The sequence below is a fragment of the Notamacropus eugenii genome, chromosome 2 (assembly GCF_028372415.1).
Source record: "Notamacropus eugenii isolate mMacEug1 chromosome 2, mMacEug1.pri_v2, whole genome shotgun sequence".
Classification (NCBI taxonomy): domain Eukaryota; kingdom Metazoa; phylum Chordata; class Mammalia; order Diprotodontia; family Macropodidae; genus Notamacropus; species Notamacropus eugenii.
This window is the reverse complement of record NC_092873.1, coordinates 277,420,639-277,434,039: the sequence shown is the minus strand read 5'-3', so window position 1 is coordinate 277,434,039 and position 13,401 is coordinate 277,420,639. Positions and strand designations below refer to the sequence as shown.

Below are 13,401 nucleotides of genomic sequence, written 5' to 3'. Positions count from 1 at the left end.
GAGACAGATTCTATTTCAGCAGATGATAATTTTCCCAACTGAGCCATTCAACTATGACATGAAGCAGGACTGAGAGAAGTCAATGAGCTTATGTGGGTCTTTTCCTTCACCAACCATAAAGAACGCTGGCTTCAAGTTAAGCTAGAAAGTATTGTAAACTGGACCAAGGAAAGATATACTTTTGCCAAGAGGAATTAAGAAACATTAAGAAATAAAGACACAAATAAAAACTCAAAAAACTTTGGAAAAGAAAACTGGTAAAATTAATCCCAAGACAAGGATGGAGAAGAAAGGTGAGGAATATTGACAAGATTTCATGCCACCTTACAGTTCCTGAGCAGCAATGACAAACTTCTGAATTCATGCCTAGGTGCTGGGAATGGAAGCTCAATTCCATGTGGACAGTCTCGGGCGGGTAAAGGTGGGAACTTCTAAATCTTAGAGTTCTCACGAGGCCCCCCATAATAACAACAGGGAATCGAGGAGGAGACCGAGCTATCTCGTGTATTTCCGCCTCTTCCCGTGAGATACGTGATGGGAGGAGCATCCCCGCTCTCGAGGCTGTCCCGGATCTGGGCACACCCATTGTTACCTAACAGGCACGGTATTCAGATGCAAACTATGCGGCTGGAGAGCTTAATTAGGATCAGGAAAGCCTGAAAGCGCTCTCAGGCGGGAGGGGCGCGGAGCGGACAGGGACAGAAGGCTCTGCTTTTCCCTCTCTTAGCTCTCCCCTCCCCCTCTCTCCCCACTTACACTTCTGCTTCCAATCTCTTATTGTAAGATCTTTGCCTCCTTGGGAGATTCTTCGCTCCCTCCTAAGGAAGAATTCCCCTGCACTTGTAACCAGAACCCTGAATAAAGCCTAACCCTTGTTCGACTCTGATAGGTCTCTTCTCTCATACGAGTATCCGGTTTGGCCAGCCGAAGACCTCCGATAGAGGTAAGGTAAGACTCGGGTAGCCCACAGGCCTCTAGGCCTGGCACCTAGGGAATTAGGAGTGGACGAGCTTGAGTGATTAAGCTCTAACAGCTAATTTCAATTACTAATGCACAAAGATACTTGAATAAAAGCAAATACACAAATATTGATTCATGGGGTATTTTTAAAAACCTAAAACTCTTTTAAATGTCTCTACATAAAGAGGTTTCATTTAGTGACTGAATATAAGCTCAACAATAGCAAGTCATAACATACTAATTGCGTTCACACAATTGGTGCTAATGCACGAATGAACTATTTTCTGGAAGTATAGTTAACCACAAGTATAGTATAGTTACAAGAAAATGTATGTGGCTAGAAAGTTTTCCAACAAGAATGTGTGACTTAAGGGTTTTGCAAAAAAATCTACAAAGAAAACTGATCATCTTTCTCTGCTTCAAGCTGGTAAATGAAAACTGAAAATGTTAATCATTTTCATACTAAAATTTCTCAGGTAACATGGCTGTCAGATGAAGGAAAAATGAACCAGTTTTCAAATATTCCTGAATAAAAAGAATCTAAAAATATTTACCAAATTCTTTATCAGAATGAACAGAAGAGAAACAAAAAGCTGAATTCACATTAAGTCTAGTAACACATCATATGTTGTGCATATATTAAGGAAAGTATATTTCAATTTCAGCAAGATAGTTGACAAAGTGTCTCGAAACATCTCTGTGGACAAAATTTTAAAAAGAAGCTGGCCAACAATACCACTGAGTAGAAACATGACTGGATAAATGAGCTTAACTGAGGTGCTGATGAATGGATCAGAGTCAACCATGATTCAGGGACCTGTCTTTGGTTCTGTTGTAGTTTAAACAATTTAATAATTTGGATAAAGATAAAAAAGGCATGCATACCAAATGCATGTACGATAAAAAGCTAGGAGGGATAGATAATAATAACAATAAGGATATTGTTGTTAATAACGGTAAGCAATTAGTTCTGGTTTACAAAGCACTATACACATGTTATCTCATCTAAACTTCACAAGTAGATGTTATTATCTCCATTTTAAAGAAAAGGAAACTGAGGCTGAGAAAGGTTAAGTTGCTTGCTAGGCACACACAAAAGTAAGTCGGATTTCACTGGGGTTTTCCTGACCCCAAGTTCAACACTGTGCCTATTTGTAGCCTGGCTGCCATGATGCATTGCAGAATCAGTGTTCAAAAAAGTCTCACAAGACCAAAGTAATATGTTAAATGGAATAAAATGAAATACAACAAGGATAAATGTAAAGCTCTACCTTAGATTTAAAAATTTAACTTACATGTGTAGAATTTGTGAGGCCTGGTTTAATGGTAATCCATATGAAAAGGTTCTAGAAATTTTGCTTGACAGTTCAAAAAAAGTTAAGATTTGTGTTGTGGCTGCTCCAAAAGCTAATATAACTTAAGACTGAACTAAAAGAACTATACTGTACAAAATAATACTTCAAAGACGTGTGATTTTTTGGACTGTGAGCACTGTCTGCAATAATGAAGATCATAACCCTCATCTTAGCAGAATTCTTTCATGAGTTATTGTGGCTAGAAAAGAAGTGATTCCTCAGGAGTTAACTCTCCAATGGCAGACTTCTCCAAAATCGGCTAGGATGTTCCTCAGATGACAGTCATGTCAGAGGTGGGATTCAAACCCATGCCTCCAGACAGAGACCAGAAGACTCTTTGACCTCAACTCTGTAATGAGGTATCTCAGTAAGACATTAGTGGAAGTTTCAGAACCATGGAGTACCTTTACACTGTGGTCAGTCACACCTAAAATACTGTCCTTTGGTTCTAGATGTCATGTTAAGGGGTATGGTGACAAATTAGAAGATATCTAGAGAAAGGTGATCAGCACACTGAAGGGCCTTCAAGTCATGTCCTATGAAGGAAATGGTGATATTAATTAGGAAAAAAGAAGCTCTGAGAAGAGACATGACAGATGTCTTCAAATCTGATATGCTGAAACGAAGTTGTGTCAGATTGTTTCTATGTAGCAACACAGGATTTATAGGGAGAATTTACAGAGGCATATTTTTGTTTCAATATAAGGAAGAACATTAAAAAAACTAGAGTATTTTCAAATGGAATAGGTTCCCCTGCAAAGGAGAAGTTTCCTTCTGTATAAGCAGAGGCTGAATGATCATTCATCAGGGGAATTGCACACAAGATTCCTGGACAAGACAGAAGGTTGAATTAGATGATCACTAAGTTTCCTCTTGTTCAGAAACTCTATAAAAAAATGTGATTCATCACTTAGATGAATGACATAGATTTATATACTAAACTAAAAAAATGTATTATGAAGTCAAGTGAGTTACCTAGGTAGAGGAAATTATAACATCAATAACAACAACAACAACAAAAACACTCCAGTTGCTAGAAACAAAGTTATCTACTTCATATAATTCCATAGTATAAAAATAATATAACGTGCTAACCATACATTAATAAGTCTATAAAGTATCCCTTCTGGATGGATAATACTTCCTGCAAATAAGAAGTTAAATAAACTTCCTGGCTAACATTCCACCCCAGAATTTTTAGAAATCTGATGGGGTTTTTTCAGCAATATATGAATGACAATTGATATGTGTTATGAGTTACAAAGAGTTTTCCTCACGACTGCCTGTAAGGTAGGTGATACTTGTAATATCTCCCTTCCATCTGTAGTACACAAAAGAGCGAAGAGCAGAAAATGAGTCCCTTTTGACTCTAGGTCCAGTGCTCTTTCTACTGTATAAGACAGTTTCTAATAAATGCTTATTAGGCATACAGCACTAGTTTATACACAAAAGAGCATAAGGAAAAGAAAAGGGAGAGTTTCACAATTTAAATAGCTCCCAGGTAATTATGTTCCTGCTGCCCACATCTGACCTAATGCTTCTTTGCCAAATGTTTTTCTGGTGTCAGTTCAAAATTCATATTCCTTATCTTTTGAAGCAGAATGGGTCCTGGCAGTTCCCATCTACTATCATATATAATTTTTTACATTCAAAAGAGATCAAATGCAAACATTAACCAACAACTAAAGAAGTGTTCTAAGTGTATATGTGCATCCCAACAACTGGTTAATAAATAAACAGAAAAAATAAAAATGATGAAAATGCTGTAAACACTTTGATATACTCAATACTTAGCACTAATAAAGTTATTTTAATTTATTTCATGCCATCAATATGCCTGTTCCCTCAAACTCGAAACTACAGCATTACCTTTAGAATAACTAAGTTTATAAAGCAAATATAGGTAATGAATTTTTTATTACCAAGGCAAACCACAACACGGAAAGACAACTCAAAGTTGTCAAAATGAGTAATAACAAATTGACAGTTCCAATGTTACTGGGGAAAAACTATGCTGATAGTGTGGAAGGATGTTTCCGTCTTGTTTTAGGTTTAGTTTGTGGTTTGTACTGCCAACAAAGTCAACTATAAAATATGCATTATTTTCGTCTAGCAACTATTGTTTGAATAGGTAGACAATAACAATAACAAAAAACCCTAGAGGTACTTAGGAAGGCAAAAAAAAAAAAAAAAACCCAAAACATTTTCATGTTGTATAATGCCATTTCCCTCTTTAAAATCTTTCCTACAAAAATAAAATAAAAATTAACTAAGCAATGCCTAACCATTATTTTGCCCTAAGGACTGATTTGATTTTGAGGGTCAAATAGATCTTTTGGAGCAATATTTCTCCTTCTTTTGTTGGAATTCCTACTAATGCTATGCACTGCTCTCCAAAAGTAAACATCTGGTATCTTTATGCTAGCTATGGCTTTTTATGATAATAAATGCAATTTAATAAGAATGCTAGGGAAGATTCTCACTTTATTGCTGAATATCCTTTCTGAATGTAGTCTAGAACTTCTTTATATTAAAAATTAATACCTAAAATGGAGAACTGACCTAAAGTACTCAGAGTAAAAAAAAAAACCTTGCTTACAAATAAATTACTATTTAGAGCTACAAATTAAACAAAAGACTTTGAAGTATACCAAGAAAATGTAAGCTCCTTGAAGGAAGGAACTATTTAAATTTTTGTTATCTGTATCCTCAAGGATAGTACTTGATACATGATCGATGATATGCTTGATGGACTGATTGGTCTGTCTGTCTTGGTAATTTTGTCTATATCTCTCCCAAATTTTTTTTTAGATTTTAGAAAGAAATTAGAGAATTCTAATTCAATTACTGCAGAGAACTGTGGGATACCTGCATGAATAAAGATGGTGGAAGGCACAGAAACAAATACAGAGCCAGCTTGAATCATAATGTGTAAACTAAGTTTCAAAACAACATTTTGCAATCAAGTTATTTAGAACTTCAGACACAATTTTATAAATAGTGATCATGTTCCTAGGTCAGATCAAAACAGCTCACTTGATGATACAGGGTAATAACAGTACTGAAGTATAGTAGTAATTATACTAGAAAATCCAGCATCCATAACACTATTTATAAATTCTGAGTTATGATTTGGGATTCCAGGAACCCATAAAGCCCATCAATTCTCATGATAGTGCCCAACAACATTACTACCTGCAGTGGGGATGATCCTTCTTCCCATAGGTAGCCACTCCAGATCCCAATCATGGATAACGTTAAGGGAAGGCCATCATTCTCATTCTCTATATGTAATTAGTTGCCAAGTTTTATCCATCTTATATCAACATCTCACATCTGTCATTTCTCCACTCACAAGGCTACTGGCCTATTTCAGATTCTCATCATTTCTTCTGACCATTTTCAAAGCCTCCTGACTAGTCCCTGTGCAACCAATATTTCCTCTCTCTAGTCCATCCCTCACACTGCTGTCAAAATAAGCCAAAGGCATAGAATGCAGACCATTTTGTTCTCAAGATTCCAAACTTTTAGCAGTTCCATATTTTATTTATACTATAAAATGCAAACTCCTAAAGTACAAAGTCTGATATTAAAGTCTTCTACAACCTAGCTATATGTCTCATCATATTCCATATTATTCCCTTTCATCCATACTATGTTCAAGCTAAACTGGATTGTTCTTCAAACTCATTATTCACCCAGCCTAAAATGCACTCTCCCAGTTCTATTTTACAAAAGCCTTATCTTTCTTCAAGGTTCAGCTAGCTCCACGAAGTTTTCCTTGATCCCCCATAAGTCCTTGACAGCAGGGCCTGTGTTGTTTTTGTCTATATGTCTCCAGGCATAACAAAACGTACCTCACAATAGTAGGTACTTAAAACTTGCTCAACTCAATGTTCATATATATATCCCATTTTTACTTTGTTAAATACAGAACTTCAGAATGAAACACTGCAATAGATGACAGCCCTGAATTTCTTTATTAAAAAGTTGTGTTCCAAAATTTCAAGTGTAAATTGTAAACTTAGGGTATATTTTCCCACTGAAACAGTATTATTGTTCTTAAGTTCACAAAGCAGCCCAAACTGTGATGTAACGTCAACGTAAGACAGCATTTCTCCTCACTAGACATGACTGGTGTGTTACAGAAGGGATTCTTGATCAGATACATAGTGAACTAGATGACTTTTGAACTCTATTCCAATCGAGAATCATAGAACTCAGTAATCATAGTAGCCCTACACCTTCCTTAACTCCCAAACACCAAATTTCAGACTAATGCTAGTCTAATGCCAGAGGGATGACTGATTCTAGGTAGTTTCTGTGGCACTGTCAGGGTAGACTTTCAGAAACAGAGACAATGTAGGAGTCTCAGGAGGGAACGATGGTCGCTAATGGAGCTAAGTGACTGGGTAAAGATTCAAACACGTTGTCCTGGTATTAGCTAGCCTCCTATTAAAGGTCAATGGGTTTGGAAACAGTCATTATCTATGTTCTAAGGCAAATGTTGTGACAGATTGCCTGTATGGTTTTAATAGAACAAAAGTTTTGCATCATGGCATGCAGGAATGTCACAGAAGTTATTTATCCACAATAGGCTGATGTTTACATTGCCCACATATTTTAAGGCATTATCCTGGCTTTAAGCCCTATCACTGCATAATTTAGTGATTTATTAGTTGACATTTGAACTTGGAGCATTTTAATTCCAAAAATATCTTTTGCAATTTAAATAATGTTTGAAGAAATGTTTTTTCCCAAAAGATGTTTCTTTAATTACAGAACTTTTTTCTCATGTAATCATCAAAAAAAGTTTCAAAAAGGGCTTATAATAAAAACAGCCTTAAGGCATCCTGAGGCTTGTACTATCTGTCATTTATTAAGCATCTATGTGCCAGGCACTATGCTAAGCTATAGATATACAAAAAGAGGCAAAAGACAGTCCCTGCCTTCAAGAAGAACACAATCTGATGGGGGAGATAACAAGCAACCATATACAAATAAGCAATATAAAGGATAAATAAGAAAAAACTAAAAGAAAGAAGCCATAGGGATTAGGAGGGTTTGGGAAAGGCCGCCTGTAGAAGATGGAATTTTAGCTGGGATTTAAAGGAATATAGGGAAGGCAGTAAATGGAATTGAGGAGGAGAGAATTCTAGGCATGGGGGACAGCCAGGGCTGAGAGATGAGTGTCTTGTTCACGGAACAGCCAGGAGGCCAGTGCCTCTGGATTGAAAAGTATGCAACAGGGAGTAAGGTGTAAGAAGACTGGAAGGTAAGTGGGGGTGAGGCTATGAAGGGTTTTGAATGCCAGAGAATTCTGTATTTAATCCTAGAGGCAATAGGGAGCTTAATGCAGAGAGGCAGAGAGAGAGAGAGAGAGAGAGAGAGAGAGAGAGAGAGTGTGAGTGAGTGTGTGTGTGTGTGTGTGTGTGTGTGTGTGTGTGTGTTACATAGTTACTACAGAACGACTTGTACTTTAGGAAAATCACTCTGGATAAACTGGAAGAGAAAGAGAATAAATAGGCAGATCCATCATCAGGCTACTGCAGTTGTATGCACAAAGTGATGAGGGCCAGCACCTGAGTGGGACCAGTATGAAAAGGAGAGAAAAACAAGTACTGGAGAGATGTTGCAAAGGTGAAATGAACAGAAGTTGGTAACAGATTGGAAGTGAGTGAGACATAATGAGGAGTCAAGGATGACACCAAAATTAGGCTGGAGGAACTGGAAGAACAGTATTGCCTTCTATAGAAATGGAGAAGTCAGGAGAGTGTGGCGACTTTAGGGGGAAAGACAACAGCACAGGTTTTGAACATGTTGAGTTGAAGATGTCCACTGGATATGCAGTCTGAGATGTCTGAAAGGAAGTTAGAGCTCAGCAGAGGAGTTAGGGCCGGATACAGAATTCAGAATCATCACCACAGACATATTAATTAAATCCATGGAGCTGGTGAGATCACTAAGTGAAGAAGTACAGAGGGAGAAGAAGGTCCAGGACAGAGCCCTCTGGGACACCTACCATCAGGGCTTGTGATCTGGAAGGGGATCCAGCAAAAGTGAGAGAACAGTCTGACACATAGAAAGAGAACCAGAAGAGAAGAAAGTATCAAGGAAGAAAGAGTGATCAATAGTGTCAAGGGCTGCAGACAGGGCAAGGAGAACAAAAACTGAGAAAAAAGTCACTGGATTTGGCTACTAAGAGATCATTAGTAACTTTAAGGAGAATAGTTTCAGGGAAAAGATGGAGTCAGAAGCCACATGTAAGGGGTTAAGGAGAGAACGAGAGGAGAAAACAGAAGCACCTACAGTAGATGGCCTTTTCAAGGAGTTTAACCACAAAGAACAGAAGAGATATAGGCCAATAATTAAAAGGGGTGGAAGGCAATAGGGAAGCATCCAGTAGACATAGAGAGACTGAATATAAGTGAGGGAGTGAGAGAGGCTCACACACAGTGGGCATTTAGCAAATGTTTGTTGAACTGAGAGATAGTACGGATCTAGTCAGAACGACCCAGGTTCAAATCTTCCCTCAAATACTATGTATGCAACCCTGGGCAAATCATTTAATCTCTCTGCCTCAGTTTCCTCATCTGGAAAATAAGGGAGTTGGATTCAAAGGGCTCTAAGGTCCCTTCCAGCTCTAAATCTCTGATTCTATTATGAACCAATAAGTAATGATAGAAGCCCATGTGCTCTCTATGAGAGAATAGAAAAGCAGCACAAGATATGGTCACCAGTCTCAAGAAATGTATAATTTTATCGATTAGACTCAAGAAAAACATCATGAAATAATTAGAAAAATATTTGAGTCTAAAATGTGGTGAAGAGCCTCTCTGGTTTTCTATTTAATTTCCTGCAGGCCACAATGCAAAAGGCAAAGTGCCATTCCTATATACGGGGGGGGAAATATAATGTGGATTTAAATTTATGCCAACAGGCCAAAAAATGGAGATAATATTCAAATGAAAAGTTTCTCTACACCTGTTTCTCTCTTCTCTTTTTAATTTTTACTTTAATCAGCCACAAAACAGAACTGAAATATACTTCTAATATGTTTTATTTAGTGAACAGTTTTATCAGAATTTGAAAATCTCATAAGTGAAAGGGACCTCAAAGCTATCTAGTATAAATAATACTTGAAAATTAATCCCTTTTAAAACATACCTGACAAGTGGACATCCAGCTAATCCTTGAAGACTTTCAGAGAGGAGAAAGGGGAAGAGAAGGAATTTCTACAAAGGAATTCATTCCATTTTTGAACATCTAACGACCAGAGTATCTTCTACAAACCTAAAGCTCTGCCACCTAGGGTCAAAGAATAAATCTGCTCCACATCGTACATGTCGGCCCTACAAATATTGAAGACAGTAATCACATCTCCCCCTATATCTCCTCTTCACCAAGTGTAAAAGCCCTAGTTCCTTCAACTAATAATCCTGGTGTAATCCTAAAGTCCTTCCATAACCCCAGTCATTCTACACTGGTCAATCTCTAGCTTATCAAGATCTTTCTTAAAATGGGTCACCTAAAACTGAACATGATGCTCTAGCAGCGGTCACCAGCCTGGAGAACCTTGTCACTATGACTTTCTAGGAATTTTAGAGTTGAAAGGGATCTCAGTAGCCAGTTAATGCAACCCATGCTGGAAAAAATAAATACACACACACACACACACACACACACACACACACACACATATTACAATACACCTAATAACTAGGTGTTATCTAATTATTGACTGAAGAACTCCATTGACAGTGAGCCCACTACCCCACAATGCTGTTCATTCTGCTTGAGGTAGCTCCAGTAGTTGGGAAGACTCTCCCTGACATCAAACCTCAATATGCTTCTTTGAAACTTCTAACCACTTAGTTCCATCCTTTGGGGCCAAACAGAACAAATTTAATATCTCTTTCCCATGACAGCTTTTGAAATACTTGAAGATGGCTATCAGATTCCTCCTGAGTCTGCATTAGTCTAACTATTCCTAGTTCCTTCAATTAACCCTCATATGACAGGGACCATTCTGGTTACCAATCACTGAACCCCAGATTGTCACTGCCCTTATTAAAATGTGACGCTTAGAACTGAACACAGTATTCTGGAAGTGATAGGGCTGAGAGTATAATGGGACTACCATCTCCTTACTGCTTAAAATTATGCCTCTCTTAATGAAACCTAAATTCAAATTAGTTTTTTTGGCTGCTATATGACTCTACTCTAGTGATTCATACTTTATTTGGAATCCAATAAATCTGTTATTGTTTTTTTCACATGAAGCTTTCATCTTGTTTTTATAAAAACTGATTTCTTGAACCCAAGTATAAAACTTTACATTTATTCCTACAAAATTATTTCTGATTAAAGTCAACCCGGTGCAATAGTTTGTCAAGATTTTTTTGAATCCTGTCATTCAGTACGTTAACTATGAATCCTAACTCAGTGTCAACTGCAAATTTAATAAAAAGGTGTCATATCACTGATCTAAATGATTAATAAAAATGCTAAATAACATAGGCTCAAGCACAGATCACTGCAATACACCATTACAGACCTACTTCTAAGATGACATTATACCATTAATGACTAGTCTTTGAAATCCAGCCATTCAACCAGTTCAATATGCATCCAATTATATATAGCCTAACCCACATATCTCCATCTTTTACATAGCAACAACATGAGCTACTTCATCAAAGGTTTTGCTAAAATCTAGGAAAACTATAACAATAAAATTGCTCTAATCTACCAGGTGAGTAACTGTAGTTTTTTAAAAAAGGAAACAAGGATAATTTTTCCTGACCAACCCTATCCTTAAGTTACGTAGCATTTGATTATTTCTTCCCCTGTGGGTCAGTAACTCTTAAAAGAAAGGCTTTGCACACTAAAAGACCTCAATTCAGGTTCTTGATGAAGCCATGCTACTTCTTTGTTATCCCTACTTCCTTTTCTAGATGCTCACTAATCATCTTTTTAATAATGTGTTCTAAAATTTTACTAGCAATCAAAGCCATTGGCCTAAAGTTTATAAACTCTATTTATTTTTTGCCCTTCTTTACTCCCGTAGTATTTTCCCTATTTTCCGATAGCTTTCAAATATCACTCACAGTGATATTCATCAATCACATATGCCAATTCTGTCAATACCAGAGAAATTTAGTTCATCTGGGTCAGGTGATTTGAACTGGTCCAGGTCACCTAAGTGCTCTCTCCCTATTTTCTTACTGACTTGGATATCAATTACCTATTAGCCATTTTTTCTTCTGTTCTTTCCAAGACAAAGGTCGTCCTCCTTGCTAAAGAAAACAAAAGAAAAATTAAAATTAAGCAACTGTCTTCTCTATGATATTAATTATCATTATCCAACCTACCCTGATCAGCAGTTCTATTTCTTCTTTGATACTCCTGTTTCTCCATAGGTATAGAAATCGACATATTTTTGTTTGCCTTACTTTTTCTTCTTAGCTGTAGCTCATGTTGATCTTCAGCACACCTATCACTATTCTTAGTAATATGTTTTTGTATTTATCCTTTTGACTGAGTTCATCTTTTTGTACCTATTTTTACAAAATCTAATTTAGCAAAGTAGTTCTCTGTGCACTGACAACCACCTCTTTGGAGAACTTGTTTTACATCCTCATTAGAATCTTCCATGTAGCCTCTCTAAATTCAGCATAAAACTGCATTAGCTTTTTTGGGCAGTAATATCATAAGTCTGATTCTTACTGAGATTATAGTCCACTAAAATCCCCAGACATTTTTTCAGATGAACTTCTGCTGAGACACACTTTGCCTACCTTGCATGTGTGCAGTTGACATTTTTCGAACCTAAATCTAAGAATTTTGTGTATTACCTATCCTTCTCAGCTGTCTCACCTGTAAATTTTATCAGCTTGTCATCTATGTTCTTATTCAAATTATTGGCAAAAACTACTAAACAACGTTTTAATTTATAGATGACTGATCACCAAGATTACACACTATGACCAGGTTGAATCTATGTGAATTTAATTATCACGCATTGTTTGTGAAAACAAACCTACCTAATTAAAAAGATATTAACTGCTTAATATAAGCTGAGTCAATACAAAAAAGAAAATACTACCTAAATTTACTTATTCAACGTCATGACAATCAAACTACCAAAAGACAGAACTAGAAAAAAATAATAAAATTCATCTAGAAGAATGAAAGCTCAAGAATTACAGGGAAAATCATAAAAAACAGTGGAAAGGAAACAGTCAGATCTCAAACTATAATACAAAGCAGTCATCCCCAAAACAATTTGGTATTGTTTTTAAAAATAGAAATGTCAATCAGTGAAACAGATTAGGTAAACATAAAACATAACCAAAACAAACAAACCTGGTATCTCAGTATTTGATGAACCCAAAAATCCAGTTACTGGGAGAAAAATTAGCTATTTAATGAAGACTTCTGGGAAAACTGGAAGGTAGTCTGGCAAAAATTAGGTTTAGACCAACACCTCAAATTATGTAAAAAGATAAGTTCCAAATGGATACATAACCTAGATATAAAAGGCTACATCAAAAACAAATTATGATAATTTGGTGGAATGTGACACAAAATTTTGAAAAATAGATGAGAAAATTTTATAATACTTTCTAAAAAAAAAAAAACCCAACCCTATCCTTAAGTTATGTAGCATTTGATTATTTCTTCCCCTGTAGGTCAGTAACTCTTAAAAGAAAGGCTTTGCACACTCAAAGACCTCAATTCAGAGTTAATCCAACAGTCACTAAGCTTTAAATATTGTGCACCAAGATTCTGACCTTGGCTCTATTTCTCTGCTAGAAGGAGAAAGTGAGGCTTATGACTGAAAACTGCCTCTTCTGACCAAGAAGGAAGAAAGGAAGAAAAGAGGTTATTGCCTCTGAAGTCTTAAAGAGTGCCCTCACAGGGAGGAAATAAATTTGCTTTATATTCTACTACAAAATGACCTGCAATAACATTTTGGTAAGCACAGTATCAAATGCCAACCTTTATATTAAAATTCTTGGAAATAGATTAAAACAACAGTAGAGGGGCCGGAGCCAAGATGGCGGACTAGAAAGACACACTT

The 13,401-nt window shown here is 36.6% G+C and overlaps 1 protein-coding gene across 2 annotated transcripts in view; it reads right to left on the bottom strand.

The window, feature by feature from the left end:
* The window catches only part of SLC30A7 (solute carrier family 30 member 7), an 82,848-nt gene that overhangs the window by 22,862 nt on the left and 46,585 nt on the right, over nucleotides 1–13,401 (bottom strand). The gene's annotated exons all lie outside the window — the stretch shown is intronic.